Source organism: Grus americana, chromosome 4 (genome assembly GCF_028858705.1).
Source record: "Grus americana isolate bGruAme1 chromosome 4, bGruAme1.mat, whole genome shotgun sequence".
Classification (NCBI taxonomy): domain Eukaryota; kingdom Metazoa; phylum Chordata; class Aves; order Gruiformes; family Gruidae; genus Grus; species Grus americana.
The window spans coordinates 46,647,899-46,667,307 of record NC_072855.1 but is presented as its reverse complement, the minus strand read 5'-3'; the positions used below and the strand labels follow the sequence as shown (position 1 = coordinate 46,667,307).

General features: G+C 38.4%; 1 long non-coding RNA gene across 1 annotated transcript; it reads left to right on the top strand.

Annotated features, from left to right (window-relative positions):
• The first annotated feature begins 12,984 nt into the window (after window positions 1-12,984).
• Window positions 12,985-17,376, top strand: LOC129206406 (uncharacterized). The gene is made up of 4 exons (XR_008577124.1): window positions 12,985-13,453; window positions 15,474-15,540; window positions 16,141-16,253; window positions 17,016-17,376. It is a non-coding gene; the product is annotated as an uncharacterized LOC129206406 (long non-coding RNA).
• The last annotated feature ends 2,033 nt before the right edge of the window (window positions 17,377-19,409 follow it).

Below are 19,409 nucleotides of genomic sequence, written 5' to 3'. Positions count from 1 at the left end.
ACGCAGAAGACATGCACCTGACACAGGAATTTCTGCCGGCAGCACAATTTGGTTTTCCAACGTTGTTAGGAAGTTCAAGCAGCTGCATTATGATTACCTTGAGCAGGCATGCTCTAAGGTAGCAGCTACTGTTGGTTCTTTCTTTCAGTTGCGTCCAAGTAGGAAAAGTCAGTATTTGGGTCTCTGTGTAGCCAAATTGTGGATTTGCCATGGCTTACTGTACATTTCCTGCTTTTAAGATAAATGCTGAACCTCAGAGCAGCGTGCGTACTTTGAAAAATACTTGCATAATAAGGTTAGTACTCCCTAGTGAATCTTTCGTAGGCCTATACAGTACAGTATCTATTCTTGATTCTCCTTTTCCCAGATTTGTCGTGGGTTGTTTAGTTTTGTTTTGGTTTTACAGTCAAGAAACTATCCAGGCTAGTGGTTGTTTCAGCTGCCAGCCCACTCTGCCCTGATAGATATGAATGCAGAGCTATTGAACTTTATAGATTCAACTGCATCAAGGGAGTTCTTACTATGCAGAGTTGTGTAAGAGATGATTTTATGTATAAAGTATTAAAAAAAAAATATAGGTCTATCATTCTTTCTTCTATTATTAATTTTATCTGGTTTTATCAAGGATTAGCAAAATATGGATCTGGAAAGTATTGAATGCTGTCTACTGTTTAGCTTTGAAAAGATTCCTTCTCGGGAGAATACCTTAGAATTTCTCCACAGCCTATAAAACTTACATAAAATCATAAATTTTCTCTGGCAATCTTTTATTTTAACAGAAGGAAAGTAAAATAAAGATACTTTAAATTTAGGAAAAAAAAAAAAAAGAAAATAATGGTCTGATGGGGTTTAATGGAGAAAGCAGACTATAAAGCTTGCTTTGGATCAGCTAAAATAATTTTCTGACTGTTCCTAAACAGTTGTCTACTTGTGTTCCTTTTTGAGAATTTTTCGCCTTGTTCCAGATTGAGTATTGCATATTCATAGGACTATTTTAAAAAGCAGAGATGATACAGAAATTCTTGCCTTGAAAAACCAGTCATAATTGGTTCCTTTCTCCCTCAGTTACTTAGCAGCTTTTTTTTTCTTTTTTTAACTCTTAGATGCTAAACTGCCAAGAGCATGCACATTACACATTCTGATTCTGTTTTTTGACAGTTAAATTATACACAATTAATATTTTGGCAAACACTAGGCTTTGAAAATTCTGCATGTACCACCCCAGTCTAATTTGTGAGTTAATTGTACAAATGAAGAGAAATGGGATGCATGGAGTAAAGTCCTTTTTTTCTTTTCTAAGAATGTTTCACGTGTAAAAGCAACACATAACTATCCAGACTTGTGGCCTAGAAACTAAGCCACAGCTTTTATTACTTAAGCACATTAAGCATTTATACTAGATTTTGACTTATATTCTTTCCTATCTTGCAGTTTTCTTCTTTAAGGCGCGCTTTGGGCATCAGATACATTTCAGGGTAAGAGCACTCTTATTATAAGCATTGCTTTCATAATTATGCTCTGTAGTGAAGCTGTTAAAAAGAAAAAAAAAAGAAAAAAGACAACAACATTCATGGTAAACAATTTGAGGTAAAGAGACGAGTGCTAAAAACATTGCGTGTCCATCTCTTTGGGGTAATCCTAAACTATTCATTGGATTAGGAAGATGACTTTAGAACAGTGTCTAACATAGTTTTCTTATCAAAACAGCTCTTTAAGCACAGTCTGTAACTACAAGTTTCAGTAAAAACTTAGTTTAAATGCATGAGGTCACTGGAAAGAAATATTTATATTCGTTTGTATTGAAACAAAGCTAAATATACAAACAGCTAAGTTTTGCATCTTTCCTTGTTATTACACCACCATGGAAAGTAGACCTCACAGTATCAGAACAAACAGAAAAAAAACCTTCTGTGTTTTTTATTTCTTAGATGGAAGAGAATCATCAGAAACTGGGTTTCTGGTAGAAGATGATGTAGCTGTGCTGAGCTGTTGCTGGCAAAGCAGCAAGGAGCACAGAGGTGGTGGCCCATAGTAAATGTTTTCTGCTTTTTAAATTGGCTTAAAACTAGGATTATCTAGGGGAGACACTGCACCAGAATTGTTCATCGTCAGTCACCGTTAGAGAAGTTAACCCTTTTGCCTGGAGGAGATCTGACCAACTGGGTGGTTAAGTTTCTGGGAAACCTGGAAAAGGCTTAGAGACAAGCTGCTCTAAGCAACCCAACTGAAAAGCTCCTCTCGTTTCTTGGAGGGAAGGAAAATATTTCTATGGTGAAAAATTTTTAAGCTTGAAAGTTTTGGATTCCAATTTTGTAGAAAGAGGGAAGTAGCTCAAACTTTATGTTCATGTATAAACGTTCTGATTTTGCTGCAATTATTTCTCTCTATATAAATGGTTTTGTATAAAATGACAATGTGAGTCCACAGTTCAATCTCATATATGCAGAATTGTGTCAACAGCATTTGGCAAATAGTTGGATACATCCAAGTAGATGACCTAACTATTGATTTATGCTTACTTTCGACTGATAACTCTATGCTGATAAAAGTGAGACTGCTCTGCTGGTAGTACAGGCAAGTACTGCACTGAAATCCATGGAGCCATAGTGCTGCAGCATTAAATAAGGATCACATCCCATAGGAACAATGCTTGAAACACTAACTTGATAGCTCATCCTTCGTCCTGAAAGTGCTGGAGCATATTTTGTAGGCAGTCTAAAGAATTGCTCTGTAAGGTTTTATGGGGATGCAGGATTTTTCTGCTTAAAGTGGCCTGCAGGACCAAGGTCATACACACAAAAAATTATATTAATGTCAGGTCTTTTGGGCACTCACTATTAAGAAATGCAAAAACTGGGAGGGGGATGGGGGACACACACACAACAAGATTTTACAACTACGTTTGTGTATAAAAGGATATTGTATACAGTTACATTAGAACATAGTACCAGTGGGAGTCTTAAGGCCATGCATCTGGTGAAAAAGGTGTCACTTTCCTTTGTGTATTCCCATGCCTCTCCTGTTTCCATGTCTCTAAACATGGCAGTGTTCATTAAACCAGTTTGTATGTCAAAAAATGTATTTTATTTTTCTAATTTGGTAAATCTATTCTCCGCAGTGAGAATCTAGATCTATATGGAAAAGGGAATTGAGCCTAGATTTACCGTGTTCCAAGTAGTGCCTTAAGTACTAGGCTGTATACGTTTTTTTTGTTACCTGTCTCTTTGAGGAGACTTCACCAGATTTGATATGTCTGGGTACGAGGAATATCCCCAGTAAGACAGGCAGAGGAACACCCTACTTGTGAAGGTTTGGATGAGATTCACAGGCGCAGCCTGAAGGGGGTTCAACATAGCCTGAACTGTGGGGCACTAGCAGCTCCTCTGTGGTTAGATGGCATCTTGGAAGGGCACTGGTCTTCCTCAAGATCTATGATGCCTCCATGGTAGAGTCGGATCTCATGAGACAGAAGTAAGTGCCTGGCATCTGCTGCGGACCTGAGCCTTGGTGTCTATTTAATAATGTTTGTAGCAGGGAAAACTGTATGTGCAGTCCGATACAGATTAAGTGGTAAAATTTACTGAAGGTTCCTGACAGACGTGTTAGGGTGTACTCAACATGTGCTTCAATTTGCTTGGAAAATGGTAATGTATCTTGTCAAGACATGCATCTATTTGGTTCCCTCCCTCTTTTGAAGTTTTGAATTGTTCATGTTACTGCAGTCTGGATTTCCACTGATGTTACCTGGTAAGCAAATAAATGGTGGATGAATATTGAAAGACTGAACCTATATAAATGTGAACTCTTCAGAAAGTGACAGAAAAATTCAAACCTAGTTCTTGACCTGATTAGAGACCTCTTTCTGTTTGAAGCCAACTGCTCCCATGTTCTCCATTACTAAATTTGAGAAGAATCACCAGTGTGAGTAAAAATAAGGGTTTCAAGGATCTGTAGTTAAGAATCCACTATATGTCAACATACCAGAGTTCAATTAGTATTTATGACATGGGATTTGGTGTGTTGGGTTTTGAACTGCTCTTGCAGTTGTTTTTTGACAGTGGCAAGAACAATAGTGCTGCTTCTGCTGTACTGTCCAGTTTTTCTAATACTTTGTCAATGACTGACATTGTAGAGCTATATATAAGGGGCTTTCAGCCCCTTATCTATTCCTAGTGCTCTGCTGGCATATGTTTTTCTTTTTAAAATAGTGTTGATTTGCTGATAATGTGCTCTGGCAGTACTGAAGGAACTACACTACAGGCTGTGGTAGGTTTGCCAGTACTATTTAAAATCAGGACTTTGAACTCTGTAGTCTCAAACCATTCAGTCATTCCTTTTTTATCTCCATGCTCCTCGTTACTTCTTTTCTGGTGTGTTTTTTAATAAATGGAGTCCTCACTCTGACTATGTGGGAACTGAATGAGTTGCTGGAGAATATGCATTAAAATCAGTTTTTAGACAGAAGCATCAAGAAGCTGTAAGTTCTGTACAGTGGAAGAAAGCTGAAGTCATCTTTTATAGTCTGTAAACTTGGAACTGAAGTTGCAGGAAATCCCCAAAGAGAAGGTAATGGGAAGGACAACTGGAAAAAGAATAGTTGAAAGAAGCTGATAGGAGAGGATGGAAGTCCCCAAATCAAAAAGAGTTAGTACAAAAAGTATTATTAAAAAAAATAAATAAAGTATGGACTGCAAGTAATAAGGGGAATTTGTTGTCACTTTGTTTTGTAAATCTGGGCTTTGCTTTGTAAATCTTGTGCTCTTCACATGATGAATCTGCTCCGTTCAACTTGATAAAGCTGAAAATTTGGGGGATTTTTCATTTTATTGCCCAGAAAATGAAATGGTATTGGAGATTTCACAACAGTTCTAAAGTTGTTAAAATGGTTTCTTGAAATGGAAAACCAGTTAAATTTTGTTTCAAAAAGGAGCATAGGAAAAAAGACCCTTTTAAGCGTTCTGTGCTACAAGCATTTCTTAAAATTGTAAAGAGCCATATAGATGCTGGAACTAAGACAGGAACAGGGCAAGTTTGAAAGATGGAAGATTCGTGTTCTCCACCTCTCAAGTGGATGGAGTCACTGTAATAGGAAGCCTGTTTTTGAAGAGGAGTATGAGATGTGGAAGAACAGGGCAGGCAAATCAGCCTCTTGGAAAAGAAATCTCAGCAGTGAAAGGAGAGCAATTGACATCATCATTGCACTTTGAAAAAGCCAACAAGCTTGGAGTCTATTGTGCGAAAACTTCCAGGATTATGGTAAAAACGTATTGCCCCTCATCTGACATCTCGCCAAAGGCTAAAAATGTTTTTAATCCCTGAAGAATGATTGGCAATATAGGCTCATTGTCTCTCCTCTTCTTCTAGCCCTGGGAAGTGCATTCCAAAATGCTGTGTATCGACCTGCTGAAGTAGCAACTGAAAGGGGCGGGAAAGGGAGGGATCACTTTTTTTTTTTAATATGCTCCTCAGGCAATTTTCAGTGAATGAAGAAGATTGATTTTTTTTTTTTTAAATATCGTCTCTTATTATAACAGCCTTATGCATGATTGGCAATAAATAAATAAAAAAAAAAAATTAAATCACATGCCTAGTTCAGGGAAACTTCCCTGTGGGATGAGAGAGTGGAAAAGACTTAAGCAATATTTCAGGTCCCATATAACACTGTAAAGTACAAAATAATAGTGATGAGAGCTGGCAAAATCCTTGCCAAAACCCAGGCTATTAGGTAGCAGATACAGTACTAAAAATGAAAGAAAGAGTAATTAAGATTATGTAAGGGTGAGAAATGCAGGCTCCGTGTGTGCAGCAGCTGCTAATTGTTGCAGCCATGGAGGACAGTGGTCTGAGGGATGGCTGTGTAGCCATTTCTGCATTAGGTTACCCTTTGGAGAGGATGTTTTGGATGGATTTGAGTGTGCTGTATCATATCTTTTGGTTCGCTGCATGAGAACTTCTAAAGGGAATATGGTTGCTATAGAAGACCTAAGATTTTTTTTTTTACATATCTTCGTAATGTATGGCAAGATTCTGATATTTTATCAGCAAAGATAACTATAGTGGTGCTCAGGATTCTGAGAACGAGCAAGGAAAATTGATTTACCAGGCAGTTTGAAAAGAGAAGAAAATGATAGAGATGATACATATTGTTGCAGGATGCTACAGTGTAATTTCTCATGGATCCTTCAAAAACCCAAACAGAGCACTTCTTTGGTATCCCTAATGTTAAAATATTTAACGTAAGATTGAAACTGGTGGGTTGCAGTACTACTGCATAAATAGCTCTGAGCATAAGCTGCAATGTCCTCAGGCCAATACGCAAAACCAGAGGTTTTAATCTTATGCCTTTAGGTCTTGTATCAAAACAGAAGCTGGCAAAGGTGGTTTTCCCAAGTCCGACTCAACGTCTTCATTTGGAAAGTCTGCCTCATTCATATTCCGAGTAAAGCATGGTTACAGCATATATTATTCCAGCGTCTGGTTTTGTTAGTTCAGTAATATAACGTACCAGTATCAATACGTGTGGTTGAGGATGAGGATCTGCAAGGTGGAGGCCTATGAGGTAGGCTTTTTTTCTACATTTTACTGCGTATGCCAGGCCATTTCTTACAATACGCACAACTGCGTTTTTCTGGAAAGAAGGCAGTAGAAGAAAATGTCTAAATCTGTGTTTAAACTGACAATTCCATAACATATAGATATCAAAGATCTTTATTAGCAGTATCTAGCTCCTGCTGAACGTGTTAAATCTAAGCTCTGTGATCTCTGAAGACAGCTTGCTTATGTCCCCCTTTCCTCCCTGGAGCCTGGCCACCTGTACAGCCTCGCTCGGGACGGGATTTTCTGTTGGAGCTGCAACTTTAACCACTTCTACTGAGGCTGGAGATAGCAGGGAGTGAGCTTTTCTCTAATCCTGGTGGTTTCCGTTCTGCAGAGAGCACTCTGCAGCAGGAGTGGATCAGAAAAGCTGTAGTATTTGGCTGCTGGATATGTAGCCAGAAGAAAAGGAATTTGCTAGTAATAGTGCCTGAAATCTGTTAATTGAAGAGAATGAATGCATAATGAAGAACCCAGGAAGGTAAGTGATTGTTGAAGCTTGTTAATGCATAGGAAATAACAAAAGATGTAACATAAACAGTAGCACTCAGGGGGAAAAAGCCTTATCAGCAGAGTTTATTTCAGAAGGTTTATACCATTAGCTGCTCACAGAAATGAGAATAAATTTGTGTAGAGTACAAAACCTGCACTAGACTTCTGCACTTACGCTTAGCAATTCAGTTGTACCTGAAGTCTGCTTAATTTGGTTCAATTGTCCTGACCTAATACTTAGTATTTCTAAATCACAAAGTACATTGCAGATCTGTAGGGGAACAGTTGTTTAGCAAAAAGAAATACATAGATAACACAGGCCTAGAAAAGCGTTATTCTGTTCTTAATATATGGGTGATCATCAGATAACAGGCTTTTTAATCAGAAATGTTAGCAATTGTACTATTATCTAGTGAAAAATGAAAACAAATAACAGAATAATCCATTGTTATGCAACATCTTCCAAGTAAAGTAGCAATTGGCAAAAATAATTACTACAAAAGATGTGACTAAGCATGCCATGTATGAGGCCTGTCCTGAGCTGCTTTAGCTGACTCATAAGACACAAATTTAACTGTGGAATTGATTATTTAGCGCACATTTGGGCAACACTTACATCATAATTGGTCCTGAAAATTCATTTTATTAATGAGTTTTATGTCACTTCATGTAGTTGTGTCTGTATTTTAATATCCCTGGTGCTTTAGGATGACCTGGATGTACTGAAGTAATGCTGACAAATCAGATTATTCAACTTTTAAGTTCTCCTCCTGATCCCTGCTTCTCCATTATGACTTATGTTATCACAGTACTTCTAATTTAAGCTCTCATATTTGTTTAGAGGGGAATAAGATCGGGGAAATATTGCTGTCTTAAACTATATAGTCCAGAGGTAAGGAAGATAAACATAGGATAAAGCAGGATCTAAAGAGCACAACCACTACTGCTAATTGTTTCTATATAAATAGTAGAAGATGGACATGGGTTAATGGAGAAATCACAAGGTAACCAAGTATCCCACCATGTGTAAAGGAGAGAAAACATGTGTTTTTATTGTTTCCCATTTTAAAGCAGTATTAGAGATTAGACTACCAGGTCTCTTGTACTGACCGGATAAGTGTTTGGCACAAAACACAGCTAACCAAATAACTATCAGAACATAATTTCAGTGTGTGCCATTAAATGTGAATAAGTACACTTGAGGGAAACTCAAAACTCATTTTCAGTAGTATTAATAAGAGCTTACAGAATATAGTAAAAGAAACAACACGAGAAAAAGGGGCGTTTTCCTAGGGTAAGAAGGTTTGTAAGGAGTCAGTGCTGGAAATGCAGCACTTTCCTTTTCTCCCCTTGCCCCTGTGTTTAACCGGAGGGTTTTGTCAAAGCAACTAGGATAGTAATGTGAAGTTAAAAGGAACTCTTTACTAGCCCAGAAAAAAGTTTATCTTATGAGTTTTGCAGTCAGCTGAAGTGGTAGTTGACCTTAGGGTGTCTATTAAGTTTGTATTCTTAGGATTTTTCTGCCTGCTAGCCATGTACTGTCTCAGCTTACAAGCTAAACCATTGCAGCCAGTGAAAATGGCTAAAACGTGTAAAAGAAAAAACCAAACCCAACCCTTTCTGTAAAGGCTGACTATAGATTATTTGCAATGAAAGTAGCAGAGGATCCCACGTAGGGCCAGCACTAGCTGGTGAATTAGTGCAAAGCTGTAGTGATATGTAAGCTAGAGTAACTGAGAGGCCAGTAGCGGATATTGATCCTACCAAAGCTCAAGCGAGTTCGGTGTTAGAGCTTCTCTTCCACTACCACTACTGCCAGCCCCGCAGGCAGCCTTTTCATACCATGAAATTACTAAATTCAGAAAGTAGGGCTACCTCTGTGTGCTGTATAATTACGGTATTTCTATTGCAGGATGTGCTAGAGGTGCAGAAGTGTTGTAGTAAAGCTGATGGGCGACCTCTTTGCTCTCTGCAGCTTCCTGAGGAGAGGAAGTGCAGAAGGAGGTGCTGATCTCTTCTCCCTGGTATCCAGTGATAGAACGTGTAGGAATGGTTCAAAGCTGCACCAGGGGAGGTTCGGAATGGACATTAGGAAGCATTTCTTTTCTGAGAGGGTGGTCAAGCACTGGAACAGGCTTCCTAGGTATGTGATCGATGCCCCAAGCCTGTCAGTGTTTGAGGCATTTGAACAATGCCCTTGTTAGTATGCTTTAACTTTTGGTCAGGCAATGGGACTAGATGATCACCGTAGGTCCTTTCCAACTGAACTATTGTATTCTAAACTGGATAAGGAAAAGGCTGTGGCTACGCAACTCTGTAGATAATGTTGTCACATGCAGTGACGATTCAGAAGAATTGAAGGGCACCTGGCCCAGACAGCGACATCAAAAGATCCTCACTAAATAGACCAGGCCACCTAGCTTTCCCACCAACAGGCTGTTGTTTCTGCGTGATGCAGAGAGCAGAGTTTCAGAATCTTAGTGCAGGTTGGATGCAAACTACTGCAAAATTCCCAGGCGACAATAATACAATAAAGACCTTTATCAATGCAAATAGACAGAAGCTGATATTTTTGCAAGCTTTCATTGATCTGACAAAAGCATCTGATCTGGTAAGTTGCTGTGGTCTTTGCAGCCTCACAGAAAGTCCTTCTCTGTTTAAGACAATTACAATAGATTTTACAAGTGCTTCATATAGTACGAAATTAAGTTCAACAATGATACTTTCTATAGGACAACTCAAAGAGTATATAAAATAACTAGTCTTGTTTACGCTGTTCAGTAAAGCGATGTATATGATCACTGTGACCTTAAAATGAGCATTTGGATTTTTTTGAAATTTGTGTCGCTTATTCTCTCCAGATAGTCTAGTGGGTGTAAAAAGGCTAAATGGACCAGATAAATATTCTTAATTGTAGCTGCACATGGGTTACCCATTCCAATTTCTGATTTACAGCTGCTGGAAAGACAGAAATTTATTCTTCTACAGACAGCTTTTGATTTGGTTGTCAGATGAAAAATCAAGGCTGCTTGAGGGAACAACAAAAAAGAGTGTCTGTTTCCCCTCTGAACTGAACTCCTTGTTTGAGAGCTGCTTATTTTGGGGATGTTTCTAAGCAATAGCAAATGCCTATTGTGTAAATGCACTCAGAAAAAAAAAGGCCATCTCTGACAGGTGCTTTCAAGAAAGCAGTAGTCTGGCATCAGGCTCTCCACCAGGTGCGTTAAGGTTTTGTGCTGCTTTTATCATGCAGGGTAAGGCTGTGGGAGCTGGACAGAAGGTACGTCTGTGGACTGGAGGAGTTCTGCTACGGAGACACCAGCTTTCCTTGCTCTGGGGACGCTGCGTGATGGGTTGATTGGCAGCAATCTTCTGACTGTATGTTGACCAAGGCATTACTGACTAAAGTCCAGCTGTAAGAGACCAGAGGCATTGTCCATCTGAACTAAATATGAAGCACCCAATTCCTGTGTGGCGAGGTTGCATGGGGTTACAGGAAGCACAGTTACTGCCTGAGGGGCTTCTGAGGCTGTAAACGCTCTTGCAGTGTAGCACCTGACATTTCAAGATCTCAGCTACAGGTAATGCCGCAAGTATAGGGCACCATTTCGAGGGAAGACGCAGGTCTATCCAAACTCTTTGACTGGAAAAGTGTTCAAGTCTAAAGATGCAGCTGGCAGCACCAGCGCATTGGCACACAAACTCAATGGCAGTGCGGATTGTTTGCTACCTGTGGGCCTGGGTGCTGACCTGTCCTTGATTCACCTATGCTTCATAGTGTTGCCAACCTCAGCTTTGCAGAATTTGCTCTAGTGACATAAAAAATGATGTTAAATAATGTAATACTATCTCTACTTTTAAACTTGCATCTTACAGTAAATAGTAAGCTTCTGACTACTCGAGTCAGAGGTGAACCTATCAAAACTGCATTTGCTTACATTCTAAACAGGATTAAAATTTTGTGTGCCCACATGCACCCACAGAAATTTCAGAGGTGGGAAAAAATTGTGAAAATGAGATGAAATTACACAAGATTATTTACTGGACGTGGGTGTAGCTGTTCTGAGAGTTTTATGACCTGCATTGTGGCCCCCCCCCCCCCCCCCGCCCCGGAAGGGCAACAGAACAACACACGTGCTTATTTTAATATGGTAATTGACATAAACTGGCAATGAATGTAAATGTGTGCTAAGATTATACTATGTAAGGCTAGACCCAGGATGTTTATTTCATGTGGGCAGTTGTCTGCAGCAAAAGGGCAGTATCAGGTGCTTCAGTTGCATCAGTGTTTTGAAGTGTCACAGCCAAATCTGCCAAAGCTTGTTATGAGACCTAGGTCTCAGACAGACAATTACTTTTTGTCTCCCCAATTGCATTTCTTTATAGTAGTATAAGTCCTGAGAAAGTCCTTTTATACCTTACACTTTTTTCCCCTGTGCTTACAGCTAAAAATAATTTAAGTTTTGCATAGCGCTCTAGTAGAATGAGATTAAAATCCTCCCAATTCTTATATTAGTGGGTTTATGCATACAGTATTTTGCTTAATGTCTTGTAATATGAATGTGAAAAGATGCACACTGTTGCTCAACCAGGAGAAAAAGTTATAGTCCATAGCACTTACAGTCTTTGGGCGTCTTCCTTCCTGAAATAAAGAGGAGTTCTAGACTTGTCTGTTAAAGATACAGGACTAGCATCTAAATCATCCTACAAAGCATTAAGGCTCCATTAGAGAAATGTACTTTCACTAAGGAGCTGAAGAAAAAGCTACCAGTCTGACTTATGCCATATAACCAAGAGGGTGATTAAATGTTCCAAATATGCAAAGTCAAATGTCTTATTTCTGCTTTAAATCTTTTCCTTTTATAGGCTGTGGGTTGTACTCCCTGCTTTGAAAACCTGTGCTGTTTAGGAACAAGAGTTTATTTACAGTTTTAAAAACTTGCAACTAATCTTGGATGAATAGTCTAACCTTTGGCAGAGAAGTTGTAATGTCTAAGCCAACACGTAACTGCATTTTGCATTAGTTCAGGAATATTGGGTGCTTTGAGGGGTTAAAAATGAAATATTTTCCATGATTCATATCTCTTATAGCTTGAAAAGTCAACAACTCGATTTCAGTGTAGCCAAGAGAGGGTTTCAGTCCAAAATGTCTCGTTGCTTGCAATTAATTTGGGTTCTTGCAGTTAGGGTTTTGTATCACAATGCATTAATGCATGAAAGCAGCTGCACAATGAGTAGTGCCACATGTTTGAGCTAAAAATAATCTCTGTATATTGTTGCTGTGCAAACAGTTGTACATTTTGGTCACTGAAGATAATCTCTGTGTTAGACAGCGGAGACGCATATGGCAGAATCAGATACATATTGTACAACTGTGAGGGGACGTTTGCATATGCCTGCTTGGGCCACTTAACCCCACCCCGTCCTCTTCTGTCTTGGCAAGGATGCTGAGTCCTATTATTTAAACCCACAAAAAAGTACAGCAAAACTTTTAATGATAAATATACTTAGGCAAATGGAAATAACTTATTTTCCCTGAAATAAAGATTTTGGAATTTGGACAGCTGACATGGTACTTTAGAGAGGGTGAAAAAAGGCTATGTTCGTTTAGAATTAATTCTGTTTTGCCAACATATCTATGGGAGAGGGGAAAAAAAAAAACCCAACTGAAAATGGTATGCTTTCCAACTTACTGAGCTCAATCCTTCTTCCACTCACAGGTCAGTGTTTTGTGGCCCCACTGAAGAGTCTGGTGCCTTTCAAGAAACTCCAGAAAATTAATTCTGATCCCCATTCTGCTAAGGTATGTAGAATGGCTTGCCAATGGTTGACTGTTTCATCCAGACTTAGAGTAACCTTTGGGTCTCAAAAGCACTTGCTTCTACTTCCAGCTTTGCACCTTGATCTCTGCTCTCCATTCTAAAGTAAATTATACAGAGGAAGAGTTAAAGATTATGTCTAAGTTTTTCTTTTGTTCCTTATGTGAAACCAGTTCTGTGGCCAACATCATCTGCTATGCACATCAATATCTCTCCAGTGCAATGCTGCACTACATTAGAGCCTGGGTCTTCATACGTGCTGGAAACTGCTGATGAAGTGCAATGTAATGGAGGAGATAATACCAATTTCCACCAGAAGATAGCAGGACTGCCAACTATCACCGCTTAAAAGGCACTAACATCTTAGGCGAGATGTCTGACTTTATTTTCCAAGCTTCAGTACGGTGCAATGTGCTTAACTGTCAACAGTCACAACTGACAGGCTTTGTTTGCTGCTGCTTGCTGCCTTTCAGCTGGGATGAATGTGTCCAGTCAACCAGCTTGAATTATAAATTACCAGTGGAAATGATGAGTCTCCATTCCTGCAAGTAAGTCTTGACCTCATCTGACAAGATACAGTTGCAGGTGGTTGTTGATTACTAAGTGAAACCTGTACAGTATGTGCCCTGTCTTGAACATAATAACAGAATGGTAATATGGTTGAAAACATACCCAGTTATAGTGCTAGCAGACAATTTATAATAGACCATATTATAATTATGGTTTATAAACTAGGTGCTTATAACCATTTACCTGTCATTAGGTAAATGTCTAATGTTTTCAATAGTTGTCTTCTCTTATGTCTGTTGAATTGTTAATTATAATATATTATCATGGTGATATACGTACTTGTTGGTTGTCTTTCTCCAAAACGAAGCAGCAACTACATACTGACTGGAGAAAGAGGGACTGGGATTCTGCAGCTGAGAGCGTTCAGAAAAGACAGGAAAGAGTCAGAGAAATGTTTAGTTGCAGGTTAGGAAGAAGCCAAGAGAGGGAGTTTTTAAGTGCAGACCACTAGCTATAAAGAGGCTTTGATTTGTGATTAAAGAAACTGACTGCTGTAGCATCTGTTCCTGAGAAAATGGGAAATGAAAAGGCATATATTCTCTTTAATTAGAATTACAGCTAAACTTGCTTATTCACTACTTCTAAAGGTGAAGAACTCTACGATTGACTAATTACTTGAGCCAGAAAGAGTGGTGGTAGTTTGAGTACTACTTTTTCTTATTTCAGTTGTGGTCTCTGCATTTAACTTGCGTGTGCCTTTGTCCCTTTTCTCTTTTTTTTGTTGGTTTTTGTTGGTTGGTTGGGTTTTTTTGTTTGTTTTGAGAGAGACAATAGTAATATGTGCCCCTGGAAGAACTTGCAGTGTGCAAGTACTTCTACTCTGTATTGGCAGACAAGTAGATGTAGTTCTGGCATCTGATTTGTGCTCACTAGACCTATACTGGCAGTAAACAAAAAAAAGCTGTGTGCTAGAGAATTTTTTTTATCCCTACTTTTGCCAAGATGTACTTGTTTACGCATTCTCTCTGTGCCAGGATTTTCAGTAACAATGGTGTAAGAGCGTACCCTCTTCTCCCTTCTGTTATAACTAGTAAGCTTATTGATTTTTCTTTAAATTGGCTATTTTAGAAATGCTGTTATCAGTTAAAACAGCTTCTCTTTTCTAGAATAATAGTGTAGTTGTGTGTGTAACCCAAAAGTTTGGACTGCAAAAAGCTGTTGTAATGTGGAGCTAGAGGAAAAAAATATGCTAGTTTCTTATTATATTAAAGATTTCATTTCATCTTCACTTTACCGTAGCAATTTGTTTGGACTAATTTTAGCATACTGTTTTGCCCTAGAAATTTCAAGTTTCTGAATTCTGGATTTATTATTTTTTAATTTTTTTTTTGGAGACACTTATAGACCACCTATAGCCAGCATCCCTGTACCTAAGATTTCACTCTTAAACTTCATTGTCTAGCACGTGAACAAGGGAATTAAAATATTTGTAAACACAGAAAAAGGATTAGGATTCTTCAAGATACCTAGGACTGCACATTATGAGACTTCCAAGAAAATAAGAGGTAACTATTAACCTGTGAGAACTTCTCTGTTGATTTAGATAGAAATTTTGACAACTGACCTGAGGCTTCAAAGCCTACATTCAAGCCCAGGTACACTGTGGGGAGTTACTGGGAGGGTTTGGTGACTAAAATGGAATCCAAACATTTAGGTTTAAAAACAGGCACCTAAATGCGGTCAGAGATGCTTAAGCCCTATCATCATTATTTCTTTGCATCCAATCTTTCCATTCTCTTGGGCTTAGGCATCTCTTTATTTCACTCAGAATCTACAACCTAGAACCCTCTCTTTGTAGATTATCCTCAGACTTGTTTTTGAAGGAAGAATGGAAGTGGTTTTTATTTAAAAGTCTTCTTGACTAGGCTGCCTGTCCAGCAGGTGGGGGAATTTCTTCCTAAGCCTGAAGAGTGACTGAATGAGAAGGATGCAGGCTATCTTGGAAAGAGGGCACTCTGCTCCCTTGCCCCCCTCCCTTTTTTTTTTTTTTTTTTGCAGCTGAACCAGCCTGCAGGGTGGAAAAAAAAATGCATTGTTCAGTAAACTCAAGTGTGATCTTCAGAAGGTATGTGACAATTTACTAGCTTACTTGTTGTCATCTGTCTGAAATAGAGAATATCCCAAACTATGTCAGTATTTCATGTTAAATAGTAGCTAAAGTAATATATTTAGTGTTGGGAGCAGGAACTGAAAACTAGAAGTTCTTGCCACTACTATTCCTGGATGACAATTCATCACTCTGTTTCCATTGCTTACTTTTTCTCAGACTTATGCATCTAACATTCACTGTTGCAGACACTCCATCTCAACAGATTAACAGAGAACATCCTCCCCCATCCTCATTTTTGCACAACAGTATCCACCAGATCAAACTTCCAGGGTCTTAGATTCAGGGAAAATTTGTTTGTGAATCCCAAGCCACCCTAAATGTGGAATAATCAAGGGGGCTCAATCAGTACATCAATGCTTTTGTCTATGCTCAATTACAGAATATTTTTAATCATTCTTTTATCTTTGCTAGTAAAAAATAAAGGTGTGTGGTGACTCCTGGTTGCTTGAACACATTTGTTGCTGTTTTTACATCTCTACGGTTTTTACTGCCTTGGACTTCAATGTCTATATGCTATTATCTCATTTGCTCTTTTTCTTCTTCCTTTCCCCTTAGGAAACTCAGCCTTTAAGAAAATGAGATACATCTAGAAACATTCAAAAGCCAAGATTCAGACAAAAACTTTGAACAGGAGGATTAAGGCATTTCAGGTTCCAGAATAAAGCAAGGTAATTCAGGGCTTTGAAAAAATTCAGGTTTTGATTCAAGCACCTAATTTCCTTTTCATGGTCACATTAGGCATGTAGGTAAGTCTTGGTTTTTCCTGTTTCTTTTAAACAAGCAAAAGGGTGTGTTGTTTTTTTTTTTAACAAGTATTACTTTTATATATACTCAAGTTCCTACTATTGCAATTATCTGTCAAATGGAACATGTTTAATAATAGCATAAAGAAACTCCATAAGAAATGAAAAATCCCTTTTTTAGCCAAGGCATCAGAGTGCCATAACCAAAGCTAGATCCAAAAAAAATTGTAATATCTATAATTTCTGGTACACAAAGCTCTCTCAGGTGTTGTCTATCTTTGTAGACTTTTATGGTCCCAGAGTGAAGGTTATCTTGCAGAAGGAGAAAATAGATCTTCCTCATTAATTTCAGCATCCAGGACATCAGACTACTGGCTTCAGTTGTGGGGTTAGTTACAGTAGTGACAATTTTCCTCCCTTGGGTTTTTCTTATAAAAGGCTGAGCTGACCTTGATTCCCTCTCCAGTCCCAGTGAAGAAAAGAACAAAACAGAAGAAAACCAATTAGTTCATACTAATTTGCACTAAGATGATGTTCACGTAGCCCAGTTGCTTTGTGAAACAATGTAGATACATAAATCCAGAAGTGAGACTGTAGCTTGGCTGCTACAGACTAGCACTTACTGCCTTATGAAATGGGGTAATGTGGCTACAAAAGTATTAGCTAATTTAGAGCTTTCTGTAAAAGGAGCTGTGGCAAGAAGCAGAGGTGTGAGAAATCACAAGACAGCAATGGAAGTCATCGCCCAAAACCCACCAGGAGGGCAGAGGAGACTGAGGGATCAAAGAGGAGCTGCCAGAAAGCTGTGAGTACAGTCCCACATCCTGTGCTGCATGAGAACGCTTCTGCAGTGTATGACCAGCTCCTGGTGATTTAGAACAAGTGATACTGGAACAAGAGACATGAATATTGCAGATAGCAAAGTAAGTAGTTCTGCTGTATACTGGCACTATTAAAATATGATGCAAAGAGTTAGAAATGGAAGACTCTGGTTTGAAGTGCCAGAACTACCTGCTTGTATCCCACTTCAGGAATGGAAAGCAGAGTATATAAGGGAAGATTAAAAAGATTATGTTTAAAAGGCACAGAACTATTTGATTTTTTTTGTACATTGAAAAGTTTAATAAATAATAGGGCACTATGTGATCAACCTGTGAACAGGAGCTGAAGCACATATCTGCATTTAGATAATGCTTTCTAAAAAAAAAAAAAAAAGGACATGCTGTGTCTGAAGCACCTAGAAATGCTTCTTGGTCGAATTCATACTCCCAAGAAGTAGGAAAACTAGTCTTCTAAAACATTAACAAGTCTGGCTAGGTGAAATAGGGCACTAAAGAAAATCTTGATTTCACTATGGCAAATAACTGTTTAATCAATAGCATGGAAGGTTGTTAATTCTATTTCTTTTGTTTGTGCAAGTGAAATAAGTTATTTGCAGGCAACAGGTTTGCAGTAAACAAAATTTGTTTCCATGCAGAGGCAAATGAGAAGTGTTCTTTGCAGCAGCTTTTCATGGAGGATAGTATTTTGGGGGTTGGCGGGTTGTATGGGTTTTGTTGTGGTTTGGTTTTGTTTGGGGTTTTTTTGGTTTTGTTTTTTTTTTTTTTTTTTTAACTGGGAATCTCAAAGGAATCTAAATATAGATAGTGTGGAGCTGAATTAAAAATGTATTCCTTGACAAGCTGCAAATAATATTAAAAAAAAGGCAATTTAAATCTGTGAAATGCAGACTAGCTGATCTAGTGAAACCTTGTTCATAAAAAAGGGATGAAAACCAGCATGGAGTTCCATTTGGAACAGTAATGCATCTTTAGCTGAGGAAGAACAGAATAGAAAAAAAGTAACTGCAAATGCATTATATTAGTAGTATTGTTGGATTATTTATAACCCAACTCTATTGGATTGTTTACTTCAGAACCTGCAAAGATTAGTGCTTGGTACAAAAGCACTAGTGGCTTTCTTCTGAGAGACCTTGTTGCCTGACCATAGTTTCTGTTGGCCTGGATTCTCCATCCTGACACTCCCTTCTGGGGGGCAGGCAGCCTGTGCTGCTCTCTTTTCCTTCCTCATGTACTCTGCAAATTGCACTTCTGAATTCCAGGCTACCAGGTGCAAATGCTGTGTCACAGGTTAGCAGGATAAAAGGTCTGTTTGTTCCTTTTTTATGTGGAAAAGCAGAATTAAGAAAATAATTTTATTAAAATGGCAAAAATAAATGTCCCTTTCCCAGGCAAGGCAAAGTAATGATAGCAAATTGAAATCAACAGCAGGAGCTGGAAAAGAATCTTTTCCCTGTTTGGCTAGCCTTCTCACATGTGAGTGCTTTCTGTAAAGAAACATTGCTGGATTTTTCAATTTTTAATTTTTTTTCCCATTCCTGGGGAATCTGATTTAAACAGAGAGGTTCTGCTCTCTGCACTATACCATCAGGACTCAGTAGCTTACACTTCAGAATGGTCATGTGCTATAAGATACTGATGGAGAAAACCCTACATAAATCCTCTCCTGTACTTGTGAGGCTTATTAATAGCTTCTTTTCAAATCCAGCTTTGGTAATGGACCACACAAGAAAGGTGATCTCTGTGATTGTTGCGTAGTAGAAACTAGATTAGCGCATTTAAAAAACAATAAAAATGAACCATTATTTTGAGGCAATCATTGCTCAGACTTGTTCTTGACGAGTAGTAGGTTAAGTCAAGTCAGCTATATACTCTTTCAGCTTTATATTATTTCAGTTTTTTTTTCTTTTTTTTTTAAATCTCTGACCAGAAGAACAAGGGATAACTCAATGTCTGCAGAAATTATCTGGATGTGCACAGTAGCATATAGCCTACAGAAACCTGTGACCGTTCAAAATGTAATAAATAACAGATATTTCTAATTTTTACTGGTGTTTGGGTGGAGAGAAGGATCTAGATAGAGTACTTATACATCAGCCTCCTAAAATTTAACAACTTTATTATGACTTGGTATTCAGGCTGTTGGCAACACTTGTTCTTCAGGTTTTTCAATAAACGCTTCTTCCCTGTTGGGTATCCCGTACCCCACTCCTCCAGATTTGTTAACCTCATTCTGTCTTAC